Source organism: Vicugna pacos, chromosome 12 (genome assembly GCF_048564905.1).
Source record: "Vicugna pacos chromosome 12, VicPac4, whole genome shotgun sequence".
NCBI lineage: Eukaryota > Metazoa > Chordata > Mammalia > Artiodactyla > Camelidae > Vicugna > Vicugna pacos.
Window position 1 is genome coordinate 36,426,734 of NC_132998.1, and position 26,457 is coordinate 36,453,190.

General features: G+C 40.2%; 1 long non-coding RNA gene across 1 annotated transcript in view; it reads left to right on the forward strand.

The window, feature by feature from the left end:
• Window positions 1–19,923, forward strand: part of LOC140700463 (uncharacterized) — a 33,602-nt gene extending 13,679 nt beyond the window's left edge. Inside the window, exon 2 of the long non-coding RNA XR_012078858.1 lies at window positions 19,546–19,923. This is a non-coding gene — a long non-coding RNA (uncharacterized lncRNA). The remainder of the gene's footprint in view (window positions 1–19,545) is intronic.
• The last annotated feature ends 6,534 nt before the right edge of the window (window positions 19,924–26,457 follow it).

A 26,457-nucleotide genomic window follows, 5' to 3' on the forward strand; every position in this document is an offset into this window, starting at 1 on the left:
TTTGCACTGGACCCTGCAAATCATGTAGCCGGTGCTACTTCCTGGCTTTAACTTTTGATACGCCTAAGAGAAACTGTCATCAAGCAACTGGGTGGTTGCCTGGACAGTCTGGAGCCCAAATCTCATCACAGCCTGTCCTCTGTGTTCCCAGGAGCCCAGGCTTGACTGATAACTCTGCAGAGGTGCCTCTTAACCCAGATGGACCTCACTCCCAGACAAATAGGACTGCATCAACACTTCAGGGATGTGTGTGAGACACCTCCCTCCACCCAGGGGAAGACAATGGTTAAGAGACCAGGCTGAGGGGTGGGAGAGTACAGCTCAGGGGTAGAATGCAGGCTTAGCACACACAAGGTCTTGGGTTCAATCCCCAGTATCTCAGTTAAAAAATAAATAAATAAAAATGAAATGAATTACCTCCCCCACAAAAAATTAAAAATAAATAAATAAAATTTAAAAAAAGAGAGAGTGAGAGACCAGGCTCTGAAGATTGCCTAGATTGAAATCCTTCCTCACCACTTAAAAATCATGTGACTTGGGGCAAGTGAATTCATTCTTTGGTGCCTCGGTTTCCTCATCTGTAAAATGGGCTAATAATTGAACAGGGTTGATTGGAGGATTTAGGGTGCTGTGCCTGATATGTAGGAAGCTTTCAATAACTGTTAGCCATACTAAGCATCCCAAGGCCGCTCTTCTCACAGGGAGGTGATGTATGAGGTAGTTTAGAGCAGGGGCAACGTAGTCAGATTAAGTTCAAGTCCAGCTCTATAGGTGGCTAGTCATGCTTCAGGTAGGTTTCTTAAAAGATAATGCGCATCTTATCTAGTTTCTGGGAAATCACCTATGGGAATGTACCTTCTCTCAGCCTTCTCATCAACTGAAAACTCACCCAGCCCAATGAGCCCATCTTCAGTTTTCTTTCTTTACCTATCCTAAAGAGCAGACAGGGAGGACAGGGTATTTTAATACATTTCTCAGAACTTTCAAAAGTGCTGACTACCTCCTGTCAAAGAAGGATAAGAGAGATGCCATAAGCTTGTGTTCCATTCCTCAAGAGGGCAGGAAAGGAGAGCAAAGCCACTCAGAAGCTGCAGACACCAAGACAAGGTAGAGGGGCAGAAAGCTATGCATGCACAGAGCAAAAGTAAAACAGCAAAAAGGGCATCAAGCCAGGACAAAAACACATTCCCAGGGTTTAAATTGCCAGGAGACCACCTTTCCCATTCCCTAAATCCCCTAAACTATATTTCTGCTCTCAAAACCCAATCTAATGGAATCTGAAGCCATAAAAGTCTTGATTAACAGCTGGTAGCAGGTCCTGAAGGTAATGATGGAAGAAAAAGGAGAAACCCCAGGACAGAAAGAATAAAACTGCCCTCCCAAATTGGAGCAGAGAAACCATTTCCTCAACATTGTTATATGTGGGGATTAACTTTAGGAAGGCTTGACTTTAACTCTAGTCACTGTTGTAATCATCTCAAGATCTGCCAAGATCTTGATCAAGATAAAGATGACACGAAAAGCAGAAGCAACAAAAACAATAGACAAACGAGACTATCTCAGACTTAAAAACTTCTACACAGTAAGAGAAACAATCAACAGAATGAAAACGCAACCTATGGAATGGGAGAAAATACTTGCAAGCCATTTATCTGATAGGGAGTTAATATCCAGAATAGATAAAGAACCCCTGAAACTCAACAACAAAATAAACAAATAGCCCAGTTTTTTAAATGAGCAAAGGACTTGAACAGACATTTCTTCAAAGAAGATGCACAGATGTCCAACAAGCATATGACAAGATTCTCAAGGTCACTAATAATGAGGAAAATGCAGATCAAAACCACAATGAGATACCACCTCACAATAGATGGCAACTATCCAAAACACAGAAAATAACAAGTGCTACTTTGCTGTACACCAGAAACTAACACAATATTGTAAATCAACTATACTTCTAAAAAAATTTAAAAAAAAAGTGCTGACAGGGATGTGGAGAAATTAGAACCATTGTGTACCATTGGTGGGAATGTAAAATGATTCAGGTGTTATGGAAAACAGTATGCAAGTTTCTCAAAAAATTAAAAATAGAACTGCCATATGATCCAGCAATCCCACTTCTGGGTGTACATCCAAAAGAATTGAAAACAGGATCTCAAAGAGATACGTGCACACCCATGTTCATCACAATAGCCCAGAGGTGGAAGCAACCCAAATGTCAATTGGCAGATGAATGGATAAACAAAGTGTGATATTTACATACAATATCATATTATTCAGCCGTAAAAAAGAAGGAAATCCTGTCATACACTACAATGTAGATGAACTTTGAGGACAATATGCTAAGTGACATAAGCCATTCCCAGAACAGAATACCGTATAAGTCCACTTAACTAATATATCTAAAATAGTCAAACTCGTAGAAACTACCAAGGGCTGCTGGGGGGCAGAGCGTGGGGAGCTGTTGTTCAATGGGTACAGAGTTTCAGTTTTGCAAGATGAAAAAGTTCTAGACATCTGTTGCACAACAACGTGCATAGAGTTAACACTACTGTACTGTATACCTAAAAATGCATAAGATAGTAAATTTTATGCTACATGATTTTTACTACAGTGATCATTTTTAATGATCCATGTAAAAATCTGGTAAGTTGGACTTCATTAAAGTTAAAGCTTTTTGTTACACAAATAAAGTTGAAACTTAAAAAAAGAGCAAGTGTAACTATCTATAATGAAAGAAGTAATTCATGTATACCACAGTGTAACAGTGCCTGGCATATAAGAAGCTCCAATAAATAATGATTGTGTTATTTTGTTACTGGCAAGGTTCATCCTGCAGTGATGAGACAATTTCCCAGGTCAGAACAACACTTTCCTGAAGCTATTAAAATGTAGTCTGGGTGTTTCTTTAAAATGGTGTTCGAAAGCTCAATTCTCAGGCATCTAAACTAGAGAATATTCTTTCAAATGCACATGAGATATTTATAAGAAAGTGTATTACATTATTGATTCATAGCACCTCCAGAAAGAGTGGGGGAATAACCCATCTACGTGTGAATAACTCTCAAAAACACATGCTTACATAAAGCTGGCAAACTTCAGAAGAACGCTATACAGATAACAATTCTGCATCTACATACTCACCTCTGCAGTAAGTGTACCAAAATACAGATGGCGACACTCATCAGTTTCAGGATAGATATTACTCTCGGACAAGGAAAAAATAAAGGGATGAAGAATGAAAATTAAACTGTAACTATTGCATTTTATTTCTAAAAAATAAAACAAAGCAAAAAAAGAAGACTGAGAGGGAGATATCTAAAACAAAGATTACTTGTATTACATTTGAGTAATGAATACACAGAAGTTTGTTATAGTATTTTCTGTTTCATCTATCTTTAATATGTTTCCTAATTTAGAGTGTTAATATTAATTTTCACATGCATTTTTATTATTCAGTAAAACTCAAATGTCATCCTTGAAAGCCTCCCTGGAATCCTCCGGAAGTCTCAGTCCCTGGGTCCCCACAGCACCTAGTTCAGTCTCCTATTGTCAGTGATTTGCTTACAGCTCAGGTGTAAACTGTTAGATTCCCAGTTGCAGTGACTGATGCATATTCACCTTCATATCCTATTTAAAGCTGAAGGCCAGAGTGGCTACATTAGTATATGTTTAATCAATACTTACACCATAACGTGATGAAGCCAAATTGCATATCGTATCATTGCTAATGAAGTGTGAAAAAGCTGCTAATAAAAGTGAGGGAAGAAGTTAACACAAAGAAATGTATAATCATGGGACAAGACACCTGAGAAATCCAATTTATCAAATCCTCAGACACCTAGATCTCAGTTTGTCTTAGCCCAGGCTGCCATAACAAAATACCAGAGACCTGGGGGCCTTAAACACATTTATTCCTCACAGTTCGGGAGCCTGGGAAGTCCAAGATCAAGGTGCTGGCCAATTTGATTCCTGGTGAGAGCGATCCTACTGGCCACCTTTTCTTTGTGTCTTCACGTGACAGAGACAGAGTTCTGGTGTCTCTTCCTCTTATTATAAGGGCACTAATCCCGTCATGAGGACACACTTTCACGACCCAGCCAAACCCAAAGGCCCCTTCTCCAGATACCATACCATTGGAGGTTAGCGCTTCAACATACAAATTTGGGGTAGGGGCGTGGAGGAGGGACACACGAACATTCAGTCCATAACCTCCTCCAAACTTAATCCTCCACCTGTGAACATTGTTACAAAGTGAGTGGCCAAGGCTGTGGCTCTGGGGACTACTATCCATACTCAGAGACTCACATCCAGGTGAGGCAGGGAGAGGACAGTGGTGGCAGAATCATGGCTTTTTGCTCACAAGCACACTGCTATAATCTCTCCACAGACATGCATGCCAGCTATTTTAACAACTATTTTAACACCTGACACTTCGTGATTTGCTTCATAATTCTCATCAGCTTATCATTGATTGCTCTCATGTCTAGATGATGGAGGAAAATTTTGCAGTCAATTACAGAATTTCATAATCAATTACACAGCCTTTGAAAGGTCCACATCTCCTTCATGTAAAAATCATTTCAATATTCAGTTACTGAAAAATCTCAGTAAAGCTAAGAAAGAATGATTTGATGCATTCATTCCCTATGGTTAAAAAAAAGCAGAAACTATTAGATTTAGATAAATTATTATAAAAATCAATTTAATAGTATTAGAAATCACTATAAAATTATAAAGAGCATCACAAATTGACACAACTGTTTTCATATGAAGGTTAGTTATGTTAATGTAACCAGGTAGTTGGTTATTGATAGACCAAATGGTGCATAATTATTCATTATCTTGGAGACGATGCTGTACATTACTGTGGTGATGGACATCATTAACCATATAAAAAAGGACGCCTGATTCATTTATTTAAGGCTCCATAGAAGGCAGTTCTTAACTTCTGTCCCTAAATTTTAAAAAAAAAATCCCTTTTTATTTTTAACCATGAAATTGAAAAACTGAGCACTTTTCTCATTCTAGGTCCTGGGTTTGTAAGAAAAACTTCCCAGCTTCCCATTGTCAAAAGAAGCTTACAGTAGCTCCCCCTACTCACAAACACTTATTCAGTTCCCATAAACCTCACCAGATAGGCAATGTTGTTGCATTAAACCAATATAGTTTGAGGGCAATTGGGAAAGGCTATCCAGCCCCAAGACTGAAAAGCCAAAGCCATCCTTAGAGACTCATTCTTTCGGGAGTATATAAGAAGCAAAGTTGGGTCTCTACTCTTCCTGTATTCCTTTTTAAAAATGTTAACAGCAACTATTGAGCACAGTGGTAAATATGTTTGGAGTTGGCTGACAAGCATCACTTTTCTGGAAATGGCGCCTTTCCCTCCACAGATATCACATATGGATTGGTTCAGGGATCAGCACCCAATAGCAGCTGGACTTCACTCAATTCTCTCAAAGGAATTTGAAAGATGAAATAAGTGTTTTTAGTTGCCATCAAGCTGTTTCTTGAATGGAAGAGAGGTCACCCTGGTTGATTTTGTTGGTGACCATTTTCTACCAGGAAGAATAAGGCAGAGCAACCTGGTGTGCAGCACGGGAGATACATGATGCAGGGGCGGGGGAAGCAGACTCAAGCTATGATGAGTTAGGGGAGGCTAGCTTCTCTCAGAAACAATCCCAAATCTCAGTGGCTTAACGCAATACAAGTTGGTTTTTGCTCACACAAAGTCCATCACTAATACTTCTGGCTGGACAGCTTTCCTGTGACTCAGGGACCCAGGATCCTTTCATCTCATCTCCTGTCTCCACAGGCTGGTGGTTTCAAGATCCCCAGGGAATCATCCTATCCCATCCCAGTACTGAAGAGAGGGAACATAAAAAAATCACATGGGACATTTTGTAGCCAGGCCAAGAAAAGGCAATGGACTTTGCACAGTCCATTGTCAGGACTCAGTCACATAATTTCCACCTGGATGCAAGGAGAGCTAGGAAATATAACTTCACCATGTGTCTATGAAGGTGAACAGAGACAGATACCTGTGCACACTAGAAGGATTTGCTATATGTGGAGAAAAAGAACCTCTTGGTTTCCAAAAGCCCCTCAATTTTGCCTCATATGAGACTTGGTTGGTCGAACTCAATATCCTTACTCAAGCTAGCTCAAGTACATTTCTACTATTTGCTACCCAAGGAAAAGACTAACAAATAATCAGAATATTTTTCAGAGTATAAAGTATTTTGACTACTCACAATGACACTTAATTTTTACATCAAGCCTGTAAAATCGATGTTACTATTATTTTCATTTTGTTGATGAAGAAACAAAATTTCAGGATGTGAGGGTAATCTGGCTGCAAAATCTGTCAACCCATTGATCGCCAGGGTTGATTGGGCTGATCTGACTGGCTAGGCAGGTGTGCCATCCTCCCTCACTGCTCTATGTGTGTCCCTCCTGAGGCTGTGTGCTCGGTCAAAGAGGATGACCTTCCCTGATAGAGGAGGACCGTTCTTCGGTCAAGGGTACATGAACAGCTGCGATTCCCCTGCCAGAACCTCCAAACAAGCTCTCAAGAAACAAAATTTCAGAGAAACTACATCATTTGCCCAAGACCCATAGCAACAATTACAGCCAGGGCTGGAATTAACTCCTTCAGACTTCATAGTGCGTAAGAACCTCCTGGCCAAAGAAATTACACTTCCCAACCCCTTACTGTAAGAGGTTTTATCAGATGACTTGTGCTCTGGAGGAAGAGAAGATGAGAGCAAAAAACCACCAGCTCTCAGGAGGAAAGGTGAATGGAAACGTAATGGAGTGTGTGGAGGGAGAGGAAAGTCCAGCCACATCAGACACTGCCTCTACTTCCCAATTTTGCAGAGGCTGAACTTGGAATTCAGAAAGAAAACCTGATCAAAGCCAAAAGGGTAGGAATCCTTGCTCTATGGAGGCCTGTATTTTGTATTTGACATTGAAACTCTCCAGACTAGGACACAAAAAAAAAACTTATAGAAAACCCTGAAGGAAAGGAAGACAAATGGCAAAGATCTTGAGTCAGAATACCAAGATGAAAGGCATTGGGTTCCCCCAGGCTGGGCGGGAAGAACAAGGATGGGGAGTTGTTAAGCCACCTTTGTGCACAATAAATGATGAGATAGCTCTGGAATGACAGCAAACAGCTGCTCGATTTCCTCACAGCTAACAGCTGCTGCCTCTGCTGGGCTTTCTCTACCACCAGCTCTGTTGACATCCAGCTTCACCGAATTGACGATCAAGGCTCTCCAGGGTGGCAGTGAAGCCTTTGCCAGAGGAAAGGTCTTTGAATGTTGCTGGAGTGAGAGGAAAATGCCAGGTAGGAACAACCTTGACAAAATGAAGGTAACAGAAAGTGCTCAAAGCTAACTGGTTAAGAGGATATAGATCGATCTCCTTCCTAATACAGTGGTTTTCACATGTCTTTGTAGAGATTTTCACTGGTTCCAGGCAAAATGAGAAAAAAGTCAATGTAGTGAGGTGTTTTTTTTTTAATGCATTCCACTTAAAAGACTGTCATTTACCGCAAGATGACTTCCTTGCTTGCTTTGATGTTAAAATGGCCTTCTATGAAATGATAATGATAGAAAATGGTATTCTTTTTTTTTTCAAATATATACTCCTGGCAAAATAAAATGTTGGCAACATGATTTCAGTCCTCATTTTTTTTGTTGTTTTCTTCCTCATTTGTCCGTGAAATTGAGAAGTCTGGTAACCATTCAAAAGTCCAAAGCTCTTTAAGAATCACTCACAAAGAAATTTAAAAAAAGAAGGAGAAAACTTAGAAAACACCCACCCATATCAGAACGATGAATCACACAGATTTCAAGGATAAATCAATGCTTAGAAGTGAAATAAATAATAGCGTCTTTGAGGAAAATCATAATACCAAACAGAAAAGTATTAACTAGCCAATTTCTATCAGCCTGAGGAATCTGAATCCCCAGTGCCTCTAAAAGACATGTGACAAAGGGAAGAGATGGCCCAACCAAGCCTTGACCATTACTCACAGTCAGCTCTTAAGACGGGAAACACAACTGACATGAAAAACTAGGGGCTATTAAAATTTTCAGAATGGATTGCAAAATACTAGCCAGAGCCAGTTGCAAAGATTTTGACAACAGAATGATTCCCAATGTTCACAAGGGTAATTAGAAGGGTTAACAAAGCAGCTGTTTTGCAAAAGCATGAAAGAAAAATGAAAGAACAAGAGGAACAAATAGTGCAAATTTGCCATGTAGCTCCTGGAGTAGAAGCTATAAATGTTTCTGTACAAAGGAGACTACCTCTCCCCACCACCTGCTTATACTCTAGGTCTCCAGCATATGACAAAATCAGACAGTTTGGGAAAGTAAAAGGCTTGAGCTAAAGTGCAGAAGAACAGGGGTGAAATAGTAAGGCATCTTTTCCTTGAATTTCAAATACTCGTTCACCAATTTAATTGCCATTTGGGTTCCTGCTTGCAGCAACTTAAACATAGTTGCAATATAAGGAGAAAAAGAATTGTAAATGAAACAGCAAGCTATTCACATTTTCTGAAAACTGAAGCATTCATTCTCTCACCCCATGTTTTTAATGTTCCAATGGAAAGGGAAATGATTGAAGAATGTTTGGAGGAAGGAACTTACATTTTATAAATACCTATCATAGACCAGACACTGTTTTTGGAACACCCTCTATATTATCTCATAAACTTCTTTTTCTTTTTATATATGGATTTTGGTTTTGTTTTGTTTTGTTTTATTGAAGTATAGTCAGTTTACAATGTTGTGTCAATTTCTGGTGTACCACATAATACTTCAGTCATACACATACATATATATATATATTCCTTTTTAAATCCTTTTTCATTATAGGTTACTACAAGATATTGAATATAGTTCCCAGAAGAAATTTGTTTATCTATTTTATATACAGTAGTTGGATTTATATATATATATATATATATATATATATATGTATATATATAGTCTGCAAACTTCGAACTCTCATTTTACCCCTTCCCACCCCCTTTCCCCAGGTAACCACACATAAATGATATCATATGCTATTTTTCTTTCTCTTTCTGGCTTACTCCACTTAGCATGATAATCTCCAGGCCCATCTGTGTTGCTGCAAATGGTATATATACCACAACTTCTTTATCCAGTCATCTGGTGATGGACATTTAGGTTGTTTCAATATGTCATAAACATCTAGCAACAACATTCTGAGGTGTTATGGCCCTATTTTCCAGATGAGAACACTGAAGCTCAGTAACAATAAGATGCTTACGCAAAAGTCAGTTGGTAAGTGTCAGAGTCAAGCATGTGTTTTGCCACTACTATCAACATCCAATCACTCTCTCTGCCTGGAGGCTAAATGAACGGCTACAGAAACTGAGATGCAAACAACCCCTTCTCTCAGAATCCTTCCTCCCACTGTTGCTCACTTCATCCCTTGAGGTGTCAGTTCCATATGCCTGGGTCTGCCCGACCTACTGCTGAACTCTCTAACTAGCTCACACTAAAATTAATTTACTTGTCCTTTCTGGTCAGCCCAGAAAGTCACTTCTGTGTGCCAAGCTAAAAGAGAATTTATCTGACCAAAAAATATGTAGTTATTTGCTAACAGAAAAAGACAAAAGAACAAGTCTTCTGCAGGGTAGAAATAATGGCCCTGTCCTTATTAACAATCTATTTCTGATTCTACTGGTGGGAATCGCGTGTCAGCTAACAGGAGCTTGGTAGGAATCTGGTGGGGTCTTCCATGTCTACTATCCAAAACGAATTCCTTTTGCAGTAATTACCAGTTTAAAAATATGACAGTTTAAAAAACAGTGTATATATCCCCTTCTTAGTAGCCACAAAGACATGAAAAGAGAGAGGCTTACTGTACTGGGTTGAATAGTGACCCCCCCATATTGTCCCCCCCAAACCTGTGAATATAGCCGTATTTTAAAATACAGTCTTTGCCAAGATGAAATCATACTGGATTATTAGATGGTTCCTAATTAAATGATTGGTGTCCTTATAGGAAGAAGGAAATTTGGATACAGACACACACAGAGGGAAGGTGGCCACATGCTGATGGAGGCAGAGGTTGTAATAATGCAGCTCCAAGCCAAGGAACATTTAGGGCTACGGGCAATCACCAGAAGCCAGAAAGGGTCAAGGAAGGGCTCTCCCCTAGAGGCTTCGGAGACAGTGTGGCCCTGCCAATACCTTGATTTTGAACTTTCATTCTCCAGAACTGTGAGAGAATAAATTTCTCTTATTTGAAGCCACCCCATTTGTGGTACTTTGTTACAGGAGCCTGGTAAACTAACACACGTAGCACATTCCTTCAATAAGAGAATCTTAACTATTGTAAAATGCCTAATTTCTGCCCAAATTCGTGTTTAATGCAACTCCAGTCAAATATCTGAAACCCTCCCCCCAATCCTAATCAAAATCTCAACGGAATTGACAGAGGGACAACTTAACAACATGAATCTTCATAGTATCTGGAGGGTGTTGGGCCTTGGCAAGTGATGAACTCCCGGGCCTGAGTTGGTGGGCCATGCTCCGAGAAGGCCTTACTGAGCAGAGACCTGAAGGGGGCAAGGAAGGGGGCCCTGTAATGGATGAGTCCTCCAGGCAGAAGAGCAAAAGCCCAAGGCACAAGGCCCCTGGCAGGGAGTGTTTCTGAAATGCTTCCAGGAACAAGAAGGGGCTGAAGGGCTGGGGCTGGAGCAGCAGAAGATGAGTTCACAGCAGTCATGGGCCTGGACCCGAGGGGCATGTGCAGCTCTATGACCCCGGGCGAATGTCCTGGGGGACGAGGCCAAGTGGGAAGAGGTGTCAATCCGGGAGGCTAGGGAGCTGTGTTCTTTCTCTCTCACAACACCCTGGGTGCATTGTGTGCCTGATGCCCCTAGAGAAACAGAAAAACAGCAGCACCAGCCCCGCAGTGCCAGGGTTGGCAGGGTAACATGTTGGCAGGCGGCCCTGGAGCCAGCCGGGTAAGGAGGAGAAAACAACAGGTGCAGGTGCACTGGCTGAGCACCAGGTACTCCCTCCTGCCCTCCTGTCCACCCCCAGCAGAGAAAAACTTGGGAAAATCTCAAGTGAAGGACAGTAGTAGTGGAGGTTCCCTAAGGGACTGGTGACCTGCTCTATGGGTAATGGACAGGGGACAGCAAAGGCTGCTCAAGCCTGTACTGTGGGATGGGGTGTGGGAGCGGGATGGACTCTCCAACCTAAGGGTAGAGCCACACTGCCTCCCAAGACCTGACCCCCTGTAACCCAAGGCCCAAGTTCCCCAGTGCACGCTGCCGGGCCCTGAAGCCAATGCTCCCAGGGGAATATAAACCCAAAGAGAAGAGCATCGCTATAAAATAAAGGTGACAGAAAGAGAAGAAACAATTAATGGAGTAGATAAATAACGATTGCTAAGTAAGCATAAAAATTTTCAAACAAATGAGAGACAGTATGGCAACATGACATCAGAAATAATAAAGAACCAAGTGGAAAACTGGTTACAAGTGATAGTTGAAACATGATTTATGGAAATAACCCAATAAGTGAGATTAATAACTCAAGAAATATACCTGAAGAAAAAATTACTGGGCTGAGAAATCAAGTCTGAGGAACTCTGCTGTATCAATACCCAGAAGGGATAAATGATGGAAAATACATAATCAAAATTAAGAGAAAAGTTGGGTAGACATAGAAATGTCAACATGCATTAAAATAGGAATCTTAAAAGGAGAAAAAAATTAACAAAAGGGAGGAAATGTTTGAAGGGATGACAGAATTGACAAGGAAATTTTTCAGCTTGAAAGTCCTTAGAGACAGCCAAACAAGATTAAGGGAAAAACAAAACCTAGATGCCTTATGTTGAAATTTATAACCAGCTGAAGTATCATTTCTATGTGAGTGTGCATAAAAAAAAAAAAGATTCAAAAAGTTTATCATATGAAGACCCTTTCTGAAGAAACTCTTGAAAGTAGAGCAGTGCATATAGAAGGATGCTACAAGATAAAGGAAAGTAAATTACTTAGAAATATTTGCTGTCAAAATGTTGCAGAAAAAATGTGTTACAGCTTCAAATAAATGAGGACTGGAAGAGTCATTCAGTGTTATAGCTCAGTATTACAGCTCCGTGTTACAGCTCAGTTGTGACAGCAACCTGGATCCGGTCGAGAGATCAAGCAGCACTCGGAGAGTTGGAGAACTCAGGTTTATTATGCCAGCAGGCCCAGAGGAGTTAACACTCCAAGCTCTGGACACCGTTTGTAGGTCTACATAGGCTTTTATAGGCTGCCAGTTTACAGTTTGCAACATCATGTGCAAATAAGGTATAACAAAAGTTGACTAATTAGGAACAAGCTTTGTAGAAATGGACCAATCAGGAGTGAGCTCCATGCAAATGAATTACTACAAATGGACCAATCAGGAGTGAAGGAAATAATCAATCAGGAGTGAGTTCAAGGAACCAATAGAATTTTAGGGGTAAGTAAGCCGTTTCAGAGGCAGAAAGCAAGATAATGTCTCTGGGCCAGGGAACTGGATGGTGCTGGCAGGAGAGTAGTGGCCCTGCCTGGGGGTCCTGCCATCTTTTTTATGGGGCTTCCCACCTCAAGCCAAAATGGAATTCAAGACCAAAAAGCACAGGAAACAATGAAGAACAATTTCCATTAGAAAAAGGAACCAAGTTCAATAAAACATAATGACTGTGAACATCTCCCCAGTAAATAAAACAACAGCTGGCAGAACTATGGGGAGAAACAGAAGGTAAGATTATTGCTGGATGTCTCACATGTCCTTGGCAGAAACTGTTAGGTTTAGCAGACCAAAAAACCCAAAAAAAACTACACACACACACACAAATATATGGATTATTTGAAAAACCAAATAATAAACTTAAACATGGAACAAGCAGATAATACATACTCTTTCCAAGCACACGTAGAACACCCACAAAAATCAATCACAAAGGCAACCTTAACAAAGTACAGTTAACACCTTACCAGTCATGTTCTAACAAAACTAGAAATCAATAACAAAAGGATATTAAAAATTATTCTTTGCATCTGAGAACTGAAGTATATTCTACTAAAGTTATGCTTGGGTTAAAGCAGAAGTTATAAGGAGCATTAAAACAGGCTTAGAATAAAAAACATTGGAAATGCTATGTGAAAGAAATTGTGAAATACAATTAAAGTAGTACCAAGAAGAGTTTATAGCTGTAAATACATTTATCAGAAAACAGGTAATTGAAAGAAAATGAGCTAAGCTCTTAATTTGTGGAACTGGAAAAAAAATCAGGTAAACCTGGGGAAATATAAGAGAAATAATAAAGGTAGGATCAGAAATAAAATAGAGAAGATGAATAAACCAATGATGACTTATTTCAAAAGATGAACAAGATAGACACAACTCTAGTGAGACTGATATAGTAAAAACAGAATGACCTGTTGGATTTCACATTGAATGGACATTTTAAGCACATGCACAATATATATTTTATAAGGATGTGTGTATTATTTGAGGACCCATATCAAATATTTTAAGGTAGGTGTCTATGGCGCATAAAAATGGGAGTAGGATCAGTGATTAAAGTAGAAAATGTAAATAAAGAGAAGGGTCTTGCATGGACGAATGACAAAGTTCCCTGGCATCAGATAAATGAGGACTGAAGAGCCATTCAGTAATTTGTGTGAGAACAATTTGGGGGAAAAATAATAAAGCTAAAAGTAGTAAATGTTTTTAGGTGGATTAAAAAGTTTGATGTTAAAATCTTGATTTTAGGAAGGACTTTAAGTATAAATGCAATGGAAAAAAGAGAGGGGAAAAATGGACACTTTGAAATGAAACCTTTAAAAAACAAATGTTTTCTGTCCATCAAAGAGTCATTTAAAAACTAAATACAAAAAACCAATAAGAAAGAATATTTGCAACAAAGACTACAACAGAAAAATATCCATATTAAATGTTTATGCAAATAAATAAGAAAACATGAAAATAGACCTTATTAAAATTTGGGCAAAACTTTTTTTTAAACAATCCACAAAGAAAATACAATTGGCTAATAAACATGAAAAAATACTCAATCTCAGTAGTAATATAAAAATGTAAATTTAAACTGAAAATTTCCATCTACCAGATTAGCAGGCTAGAACTCTCATACACTCCTCTTGGGAATAGAAACTGGTCCCACTTCCTGGAAAGCAATTTCACATTACATGTCAAGATACTTTAAATTTTTCATTTATTTTGACTCAGTAATTCCTCTTCTAACCATCTGTCTTTGGGGAAAAACAGAAAAAAACCCTACACATTCATCAAAATGGGAATATTTAATTTAGCACATCCATACTGTGACAGTAAAGCTTCATGAGACATAGTCTCTGAATCCCCAGAGCTTGCCACATAGTAGGGACCCCACCAGTGTTCGTTAAATCACTCTGGAATTCTATGTGGCAGTTAAAAAAAAAGAATGAATTCAAATATGATGTGGAAAGAGCCCCTAGACATGTTGTTAAGTGAAGAAAACAAGGTGAAAACAGGACATACAGGATGATCTCATTGATGTAAAATTAAAACCAGCACAAAAACAAACAAAAAAAGTATTTCCCTCCCTTCTCCCCTTCCCTCTCTCAATGCATAGGCAAGTACATGAGAACACACACACATCAAGCCTTTAAGAATGACTACATTTGAGAAGGAGATGTGGATGGCCAGGGAGAACACCTATGAAGGGAGTCTGAATGGTTTTCGTTATAAATTTATTCTCAAATTAATTGCATACTTTAATAAAAAAGTTTCCTAAAGGATACATATGCAAAGATGTTTACGACAGCATCATTTGTAACCATGAAAAGTTGAAAATAACTCCTTAGGAGAATAAATAAATGTTGGCCATGGAACATCATGTAGGTGAAATAAGGTGTGTTTTTGAAGAAGAGTTGATAGGAAATGACATGGCACATTATTAAGTGAACAATAACAACAACAACAACAAAGATTACATAAAAAATATGTAGGCTCATTTTACAAGAATCACTAAAGAAAGTTGTTCAAGCTGAGAGCAAGTGACCCTAGAGAATAATTTGATTACACATGCAAAAAACAAAGAGCACCAGGAAAGGTAAATTATGTAGGTAATTACAAGAAAGGATAAATGCATAGAAAATCTAAATAGTCTTACAACAAGTGAGGAGGTTGAATTCATGTATTATCATGCCTTTTTATTTTCTGTGTTTCTGATACTTTGATATCAGGAGCCTTGCAGACCCCAGAGAGACTGCCCCTCCAGGGTTAACCACTGGCTAGAGATAAAAAAAACCTACTCACCTTTTAATGTTCGTTTCATATGCAAATTAACAAATCCAAAGGTCACACCACCACCTCCTCTATTGGGCTCTTATACTCTGGGCAACTATTCCCCTGCCCTAATCACCCCAGGTCCAGGTAGCAGACTACTAGGAACAACCCTTGTGCCCCAGAGCCCCCTGAAATTATTCCAAATAGCTAACCCTAAACTTGCTTACACTGCCTTCCAAGGAATAAAACAAAAAGCTTCTTGCCAATGTTTTCCCCATGTTCCTTTTGCCTCCTGACTGACCCTGTTGTTTCTCCAGGTGTGTGGGAACTTGAGACCTGTAACAAACTATCTGTTCGTTGGCAATCATCTCCTGATCTAATGGCCTCCCCATTCCTGAATAATAATAAAGCCTGTGTTTTAAAACAATTAATAATTTAAAAACTATCCACATAAACGCCTCAGGTGCAGATGACTTCACTAGTGAATTCTCCAGATACTTAAAGAAAAATTAATACTAATTCTTCACAAACCATTCCCAGAAAAAGAGAAAAAACTTCCCAATTCATTCTATGAGGCCAGGATGACTCTGAAACTAAAACCAGAAAACTCTGCAAATGTTTCTATTATATAGATGGATGCTTTGACTTACTTAAAATAAAGCATTGCTAAATTCCAAAATTCTATAAAAGCTACTGTGTCTATAATAAGCTTTCCTATATCTCTCCTTGTTATTGTTATATTCTATTAATGAAAGGAAAAGGCATGCTGAGTGAAGGCAGAAATGGTTGTGACAATGTTATTTTGCTTTTCCATCCTTCAAATGCCAAGGCATGCAATTTGTTTTCCTGTGCAAGCATTACACAAATACAATTGCTTTCAGGAATTCTAAAGCAGCATTTTATTGAGTTTGAAGTACTGAAGGTAAGGACTAAATGTGGTAATACAGAATTCTTCCTTACACAGGTACCTTGGAAGTTAATATGTAAGTTGATTTCTAGGTTCTTGTGTATCTGAAAAATAAAATTGCAATTTGAGATGAAAAAAAAAGGAGATTACAACAAAATAAAACTACAGACCAATAGTCCTTATGAATACAGACACAAAAACACAGGGAAGCATTTGACAAAATCCAACACTCCATCAATTAAAAAAAAAAACACTCCACAAACTAGGAATAGAAAGAAACCTTCTCAATCTGATAAAGGGCATCTATGAAAAACCCACACGTAACATCATACTTAATGGTAAAAGACTGAATACTTTCTCTCTAAGACCAGGAACAGCAAAAGGCTGTTCACCTGCACCACTGGTACTCAACACTGAATTTCAATGAATTAGGTAGTTAGGCGAGAAAAGAAATAAAAGGCATTCAGATGAGAAAGGAAGAAGTAAAACTGTCTCTGTTTGCAGGTGACAGGACATTGTATATAGAAAATCCTAAGTAATCCACTGGAAAAAAAAAACTACTAGAAATAAAAAAATCAGTGTGGCAAGGTTCTAAGATGTAAGATCGATATATAAAAATCAATTGTATTTCTATACACTTGCAATGAGCAATCTGAAAATGAAATTAGGAAAATAATTCCATTTATAGGGCGTCAAAAGGAATAAAACATGAAGCAACAAATTTAACAAAGGAAGTGCGAAGTATATACACTGAAAATTACAAAATATTGCTGAAAGAAATTAAAGAAGACCTAGATAAAGGGAAAGATACCCCATGTTTGTTGATCAAAAGACTTAATATTGTTTGAATGGCAATAGTCTTTCAATTGGTCCACAGATTCAGTGCAATCCCTTTCAAAATCCTAGCTGGCCTCTTTGCAGAAGTTGACAAGCTGGTCCTAAAATTCATATGAATGTTCAAGAACAGAATAGCCAAAACTATCTTGAAACAGAAGAATGAAGTTGGAAAACTTACACTTCCCAAATATGAAACTTAGTACAAAGCTACAGTAAGCAGGATTATGTGGTATTGGCACAAGGACAGACATACAGATCAACAGAAAAGGGTTGAAGTCAGAAATAAATCCTCACATTTCTAGTCAACTGATTTTCAACAAGGATGCCCAAAGAATTGGATGGAGGGATAACTAGATATCTGTATGAAAGAAGTAAGAGCTCTATCTCACACCATTTACAAAAATTAACTGAAAATGGATCAAAAACCTCTTAAATGTAAGAGGTAAAACTGTAAAACCCTTAGAAGAAAACAGGTGGAAATTTTCATGATCTTGAATTAAGCAAATTAAGCAATAATTTCTTAGATATGACACCAAAAGCACAACAACAAAGGAAAAATAGATAAATTGAACTTAATCAAATTTTAACCTTTGTGATTCAAAGGACGCTACTAAGAAAGTGGAAAGACAACTCACAGAATGGGAGAAAATATTTGCAACTCATATATCTGATAAAGGAATTGTATCTGAGATACACGAAGAATTTTTACAACTCAATAATAAAAAGACAAATAAACCAATTACAAATAGGCCTGAAAACTGATTAGGCATTTCTCCAAAGAAAATATATAAATGGTCAATAAACACATGAAAAGATGTTATCAACTTCATTAACCATCAAGGTAATGTAAATCAAAACTGCAATAAGATATCACTTCAAACCCTCCAAGACAGCTATTATCAAAAAGGCAGATAATAATGTGTGGGTGAGGATGTATAGTTTGTAACACTAATACTTTGCTGATGAAAATGTAAAATGGTGCAGCTGCTTTGGAAAAAATTCTCAAAGTTCCTAAAACTTCTAAAAGCTCATAGAGCTGCCATCTAGCCCAGGAATCCTACTCCTCTAAGTATATACTCAAGAGAAATGAAACACATGAAGAGGTGTACACAAATGTTCACAGCAGCATTATTCATAATAGCCAAAAAGTGGAAACAACCCAAATGTCCATCAACTGATGGACAGATAAATGAAATGTAGTGTATTCATGCAAAGGAATATTATTCAGCAAAAAGTTAAAAGGAATGAAGCATTGATATATCCTATAACATGAATGACTCTTGAAAATAGTCTAAGTGAAAGAAGCCAGATACAAAGAACTGCAGAACTGGATATTGTATGATTCCATATATATGAAATGCCCGGAATAGGCAAATCTACAGAGGAAAAGCGTAGATAAGTGGTTGCCTAGGGATGGTTCAAAATACAAGGGAGACTAAACATTAAGGTTGAGAGAAAGAGGTTCCATAGTACAGGTACATATAAGTTACAGGGATGGATCAAAAGCTCTGGTGCTATTTGGAGACTGGGAAGGCCAGAGACATTTAAAAATGCTTGTGTTGGGTGTTGAAGGATGAGTAGGAGCTCTCTGGGTAGATGAGGCAGAGAAGGGCATTTTAGGAGGGGAACAGTAGGTTTAGAAACTCAGGTATGTAAAGCACTGGGCCTGCTTGGTAATTGTGTGATTACTTAGTATGCCTGGATTATAGGGTGTGTTGATAGGGGTGGAGGAAGGTCTACAAGATAAGGCTGGAGAGGTGTGCCATGCTAAGGAGTCGAGACTTAGTCTGCAAAGGTATGTCTGCATTCAACAGGGGCCAGCATTACCTTAAGAAGCCTTCAAGGAGTACCTTGTTAAGACAAAAAGGAAGTTGTGCGATAAACAAAAAGAGGCTCATTTTACTTTAAATACTCTAGAGGAAGACCTAAGCAATGATCTCAAGCCTTGGGCAGAACAGTCTAAAAGCCGGGCTAAGTATTCACTCTGGAGTCCATTCTGGGTCCCTCCCATTTCTACTGTCACTTTCATCAGGCCTTTTTCTCTTAGTTACCCAGCACCCTTTATTTGCAGGGCTTTTAAAAATAATAAAATAAGATTATACCACTGGCTTTGTTAGTCTCATTATTGAGTGATTTCAGATACAGGATTCGATGCCAGAGCAGTTAAAATTAACAGAACAACTGACCTGGTGGGTCAAATAGTAATGATACAGCATTCTTTTTCATCAAGGAATTCTTACGCATTTACATAATGTAATGATTTTATTGAAATGTAACACACATACAGAAGAGTACACCACTCATAAGCACACAGCACATTTTCACAAACTGAACATCTCCATACAACCAGCACAGATTTTAAGAACCCCACACTCCAGGAACCCTTCTCGCAACTTCACTCCTCACTCCTCTAAGTGTAACCATCACCCTGGTTTCTAACACTGTAATTTAGTTTTAATGTTGCTTGTTTTTGAACTTTAGATGAATGCAGAGATGAGCATTACGCAAGTGGGATGAAGCCGACCTCTAAAACTCCTATCACGGTGTGTGGGCAGCATGGGATTTCCACCAGGGACCGGCCCTCAGTTTCGGTTCATGTTTCCTGGGCATTGTGATGAAGATCTGATCTCACAGACTAGAAACAAAATTACCCCCGAAGCGTGAAGCAATCTTGTGAGCATACCACAGGGATATCGTTTGCCTGGATCCCCATCACTGCACATGCCCAGCACGGGCCTGCCAGCAGTGCTGGGCATGAAGACTGTCTTCTCATTATGGCTGTGGCTGCTCTGCCGCACAGTGTTTTCCCACACCTTAGATGAGTCATGAGATGTTAAGAGTAAAATGGTGATGTCTTGACTTTTGTCCTTGCTTTGTTCCAACCTACACGCCAGCAGCTTTCCCCGGTCCACACCAAAAGGTGTTTTAATTAACCCAGAAGAAAAGTCCAGTTCTTCAAAATTTGTAGATACTGACAGGCATATGTAGACTAGATAAACAAGATTATACTGTATAGCACAGGGAAATATACCCAAGATCTTGTGGTAGCTCATAGCGAAAAAAAAATGTGGCAATGAATATATGTATGTTCATGTTTAATTCAAAAATTGTGCTCTACACTGGAATTTGACACAACATTATAAAATGGCTATAACTCAATAAAAAAATGTTTAAAAAAAAATTCCAGCTGAATCTGCTTCCAGTCCCCTGTAGGCCCCTACCCTGCACCCTGGTCCTTATTCATTAGCCTGCCAGAGCCAAAGTAGGGAAGCAGGCAAGATTTGGTTTCGATGTGCTTTCCTGTCCTCTCCAGTTCTAGCCCCTCCCATTACTCCAGGGACCTCACGCCTCCCACTGGTCCCCAGCGTCCCTCACTGGAAGCACACACACACCCCTCCCCATCAATAGCCCTCTCACCTCCCATTCTCTCCCAGTTCTGCTGTTATATGATGTTGGGTCAATCCGAGGAATGTCCAGTGTGGTTTGGTAGAAAGAGCACTGAATTTGGGAGTTAAGAGACCTGGTCCTTGTTCTAACATTATATCAGTTAGGTTAGTTAATTAGTTGAAAGTGATAGAATTAGACTGAAGCAAAAAAAGAAACAAACAAATCCAGTAATGAATGAGTTGCTATGGGGATCAGGGATCAGATACAGTAATATCAGGGTCTCCAGCGGTGTCTATAAGGCAGACTCATTCTCTTCATGTCTTGGCACTGCTTTCCATGGCTCTCTGCCCATGGTGACAAGGCGGCTGCCAACAGTCCTATCCTCTCAGCAACCCCAGCAGAGCACATGAACTCCTCTATTCCAGAGTCCAGAAATCACGTCTCGTTAGCTTTGACTGGCCTCCTGGGAACACACGTCCTGATGCTCTGGTTGGTCAGGCTTCGCTCCCTGGTCATCCTGGATTTGGGAGTAAAGTCAGCATTGCCCAAAACACCAGGACTGAGAGTGGGAAGGACTGGTTTCTCTTAAGGACTGAGACAGGCCACTGTTTCAGATGTCCTCTTCAGCCGTTAACTAGTCAATCATGAGAACCTGACAGATCTTCCCCACTCTGGGCCTGGTTTCTCACCTGCAAAATGAGAGGGGCAGACCCTACAACCTCTGAGGTCTGCTTTACTATAACACTTTACAATTCTACCCCTTTTCTCACGGGAATGCTATGTAGTATTTCTGCCTCTCAGAGAATAATTCCTTAATCCAACTAAAATGGGGAAGAGTAGAGACATAACCACGTTTGTGATAAGCCACATATGGGGGGGGCAAGTCCCACCCTAGGTGCAGCATCCCCGCCCAGTAACCCCACAGAGAAACGAGCCAGAGTCTGGTGCCAATGGAGAGGGAGGGATGGAATCGGAACCAGCTATTCTTTCATTAATTCAGCTGACAATTGTTATGCGCTTCCTATATTCCCAAGCCCTGCACGAGGCTCTGGGGATGAACGTGAACAAGGCACAGCCCCTGCTCTCTGAGACGATAGTCTCGAGGTAGACACAGACAGGTAAACTGCTGACTGACAATTCAGAATGTCAAGGGCTGTGGCAGGATGATATGGCAGCTCAGATGAGGGGCCCCTAACCCAGTGGGAGATAAGATTTAGTGCATGAGACAGAATAGTCAAGGAAGTTGTTTCTAAGGAGATCCTGAACAGGCCCTGGAAAGAGATGGGAGAATTCAGCTGGTTGAGAAAATCAGAGACTTTCTCTGTCATTTACAGAACATTCACACTGCAGTGAGTTGGCGCTGGCTCAGGGCATTGCTATTTGTTGCAAATGGCTGTCACTTGGAGTTTAAATGGGGCAGTGGCAAAAGGTAAGGCCAGGCCTGATTGTCAGGGACCAAGAGTATCAAACCAAGAAGCCAGTGCATGGAGGCACTGGGAAGCCATTGAAGGATTCTAAGCAGGAGAGTAACACAATCCCTATCACCTTCACAAAGAATCCACCAGTATTATGTGGCGTGAGGGAGACGTAAGAGCAGTTGTCGTCACAAAGTCTGAAATCATATCACCCTAATGGTAGCAGAAGGACTTCATGCACAGTATGAGACAGCTTGCTTATGCAGTTTTGTGTTGTGTACCTCTGTTTATTCACACTTTACCTTGTTCTACGGAGACCACAAAGCTCACTCTTCAGAAAAATGCCTGCAATAGGAACAAAGACTTCTAAAAAGCCCATCCCTGGTCCAAAGATGCTTACAGGTGATCTGTAAGTCTCTGCTGAAAATTTGACCACACCTCAAACCTGATTATGAAACAACTTACAATCTCTGCAGCTCCCAAATATTATTTCAAGGATTGAACAATCCATTGGCCTTAAAGGCACACCCTTGGGACCCTCAGCTGGCTGTTCAAGGGGCCTCATAGGTCTGCCTTCTGCAGAGGGAGAAAGTCCTATCTTCTACAGAAAACTGCTCTGCACGAAGGGAATCATAGCTCCTGACACCCAGGCTTGAGGGTAGGAGATGATTCCTAACGGCATAAGTCGTCAGAGCACCATGTGTCTGGAGGAAAAGCAGAGATGCATCTGAATACCAGGGCTGCCTTAGACAGGAGAGCAACAAGGAAAAGTACTAACTGCGCTGTGGGAACAACATCTACCTGATTAAACCCTGCTCTAAAGTACAAGTGGCTTCCCGAGTCTGTCATGAATGCATGAATGAATGAAAAAATGGCTGGTTTCCATAGAAGTTTGACACTTGCAGTCCACTAGAAGGACAGCTGATTTTTAATCACGTGAGATAACAGAAACCTTTGCCAAACATCCTGCAGAACGAGGAATCATTTTTTTTAAAACATACTTGGCTTGGAAGTGCATTCCATTTTTTTGTACTAGCTTTAATTTTCAAGCCCTGGTTCACTGAAGATTAAGTAGTAATGACAATGACAATGACAATCTCTCCTTGGAGTCTGTCACAATTTTCAAAGCTTGCTTATATCCACTGTCTCATTTGAGCTTCTCAATAACCCAGCCTGGTGAGTCGACTAGCAAGTGCCTACCGTATAGCCAAGGGGCTGAGGCTCAGAGACACACCCCAGCTACACAAGCAGCAGAGCTAGGTCTCAAACCCAGGCTTCTAACTTGAATCTGGTATTTTTTTTCTAAGAGAGAATGAAAGAAGCCAAAATGAAACCAAAAAAACTGGGCTGCAGAAAATAAGGCATTGACTGACGAAGATTTACATGAGGATGAGAAATTAAAAACAAAGAGGCCATTTTTCATGTGGACTCAAAATATGAGGGCCCTTTTTTTCCCCTATTTGTACAAGAGCTTTGTTTTGTTTTGTTTTTTAAAGGCCCTTTCTTCTCATTCAAAATGAGAAAATACCTTCTGACAGCCATGCAATTAGCAGAGCCTTCAGATACGGATTTCCTCCGTTCCTTGGCATTACCCTTTTTCACGGGGCTCCACACAGGCTCCTGATAGAAAGGGAAGCTGGACTTTCTGAATTGGCCTCTAAAGGAATGGAGCTGAGTCCCACCACCATCACTCAGCTGCACGCAAAGCTTTCTCCTCCCTCCTGGGCTTTATCTAAGGGCAACCACTGCTTTGAAGGGATTTTAGAAAGGGGAGCGGTAGCAGGAAAAGGGACTGGGAACATGAAAGGAGAGGGGAATGAGGGGAAAGAAAATTGATCCTTGGATGGAAATCCAACAAATGCTTGTGGGAAAGTTATATTTCCCTTTGAAGAAAAGAGAGAGGGCGGAGCATAAAACAGAAATTACCAATGATACTACTATCATTGACTCACCGATTCCATCGTTCATTCCACAAACATTTCCTGAGGTCCTACTGGTACCTGGAACCATAATAGGCTCTGAGAATCCACACAGCTGGCAAAGACCAGTGTAATTCCTATCTTTCTTGAGAGTACAGTGGTGCCAGTTGTGTTCCCCAGGAAGCTGACTCTGATACAGATTAAAATTCATAAATAGTAATAGAGAGTGCTCTTAGGATTAACCCCCCTGGAGGGAAGGGAAGTAAGCAGGACTGGGCAGAGGATGCAGTCAAAATATAAAGCAGCCTCAAGGGAAGCGTGGGCCAGCCCTACAAGGGGTTTAACCAGGGACGAAGGTGCAGAGCTGTGCCCAGGTGAGCAAGAGGGCGGGCTTTCATACCCCTGTGTAGATCAATCACTGGAAGGGGTGTGGCCCTGGCCGGGCAGCTCTCTTCAGCTATGGCAATGCCTCGGGGGCCAGGAGCTGAGGGCCACACTTCTAGCAGCAGGGGAAATAACAGCCTTTCATCCCGAATGTGGATCTAAGTGGCACATCAGAGTGGCACATGTAATCTGGAAGAGAGAGAAGACAGCCATAAAATAATCTCAGAAAAATGTGTAATGCACTGCGATTGGTGCTACAAAGGAAGGGTACATGGTACCCTGAGAAAGTACAACCTAGATTAGGAGGAGGGGTCGGGTCAGGAAGGGGAAGCACACCTGTCAAGCCCCAGCTTTGGGAGGGTGTGGGAAGGACAATAGGTTGGAGAGCTTCTCTGAGGAACAGTGGACAGTTCTGGTTGAGCCCTCGCCGCGTGCCAGGTACCATGTTCATGCCGGGCACTTTGGATAAATCCTCGAGTTTATGTCACAACAACCCCACCAGATAGGTATTGCTCCCAGGCCCTTCTAGTACCTCTTGAGATCAGAGAACATTCCTTGGAACCATGTGAAGACAGAAGTGCCAGGCCTGGTGGGCATCAAGTCAAAAGCACAAAACACTGATGGGGGCTGAGATCACGCTGGCCAGTTCTCTGAGTAGGGAGAGGAGTTGTAAGGAAAATAGAGAGGCAAGCTGAACTAGGACTCCTTTGTGGAAAATGAAAAAGGAAAGCAAGCAACATAAACTGAAGACCAAAGCAAGTTTTACTAAATCTACACACAATAGTATTGATCATTCTAACAAAATTCAGTAACATTTTAGATTTAGTGTACTCCTACACTCATTCAGCAATGCTGCATTTTGAGAACTGCAGAAATCAAGTAAACTGTGCTAAAACAGAATAAAATGACTCTCAGGGCAACTAATAGTACATTGTAATGAAAGAGGGTTTAAAAAATATTTTTGGTAAGCAGTTATGTAGCTGATTTCTATACCTGATGGGGCAAAATTTGTTGAAATAAGACAACCTGCAAAGCAAAAATCACATTGTGACAATTTCTGGCTTTTAATTAGAAGAGGTAGGTATTTGTAAGCAAAATTTGCACAGCATAAGTCCCTACTTGGGTCTCTTCTGGGTCTACTGCAGACCTGTGGTAATGATTGGCCAGAAGTTCATTTCTCTAGGACACCTCCCTGGAGAGAATTCATCCCAAACCAACGCAGTTGGAGCCCAGAAATTTGTGGTTTAAGAAGGCAGGATTGAGAAAAGCTGTTTTGGTGTCAGACCTGGGTTTGTGTCACTTTCAGGCTATGTGACTTCAGTCAAATTACCAAATCCCTACTAAGCCTTAGTCTTTTTGTCTGTAAAATAGAGTAATAACACCAATCTCACTGGGCTGTGAGAATCCCTGTGAAGCTCTGAAAGTTGAGCAAGTCTCCACGTTTAAAAATGAAACACTGGGCACAGGCATTAGTATGAGAAAGCACTGGCTTGTCTTTTTCATCTTTCCAATATTTGCTAGTTTCTCTTTGTAACTAGAGAGCAAATTCAGGTTCAGAACCTCTGTTCTGCTGACATTGTATTTGTTCTTATTGGATATTTTCTATTTATGGTAAATGATACTGGATTTCCACTCAACAGAGACATACAGTTCATTTTATTTAAGGGAAAAGTGAGTTATTGAAAGGAAAAACTTAAGTTAATAGTGATTCAGAGAGAATTATGAAGGTGACACACAATGGTGTGTGTGGCACCAGTCTGGGGAAAGAAGATGTGAAGAAGGTGGCTGGGTGGCTGCACTTGGAAAGGTACTGCATTTCAGCACGATGCTACCACCGGCCTCTATCCTGAAGGTTTTTTTGGTTTTTTTGTTTTTTTGTTTTTTTTTTTGGTTCTCTGAGTTCTCCTGCTATTTTAAGGAACCATGAGCCGCTGACAAGAAGGTACTCAGCATTCTTGAGAAAATACTTTCCATTTCGCTACTGGTTCTCCCTGTTTCCTTCTGCTCAGACTTTCAAGCCTCCTTCAAATTTTCTTGCAAGGAGCCCTGATGCAAAAACCAGGATCTCTACGTTTGAAAAGAAAAAGTACTGCAGCAGAGACTACGCCTGTTCATTTTTCATTCTCCATCTTTCTTGGATACAGTGGAAAACTACACCTCCTGATCTCCTTATAATTCTGTGAGTCCATGAGACCTGGTTCTGGCCAATGAGCTCTGAATAGAAGTGATGTGTAGCATTTAAGAGGGGGTATCTCTTCCTCTTTTGTGGTGGCCTGGGAGCTCTGTGG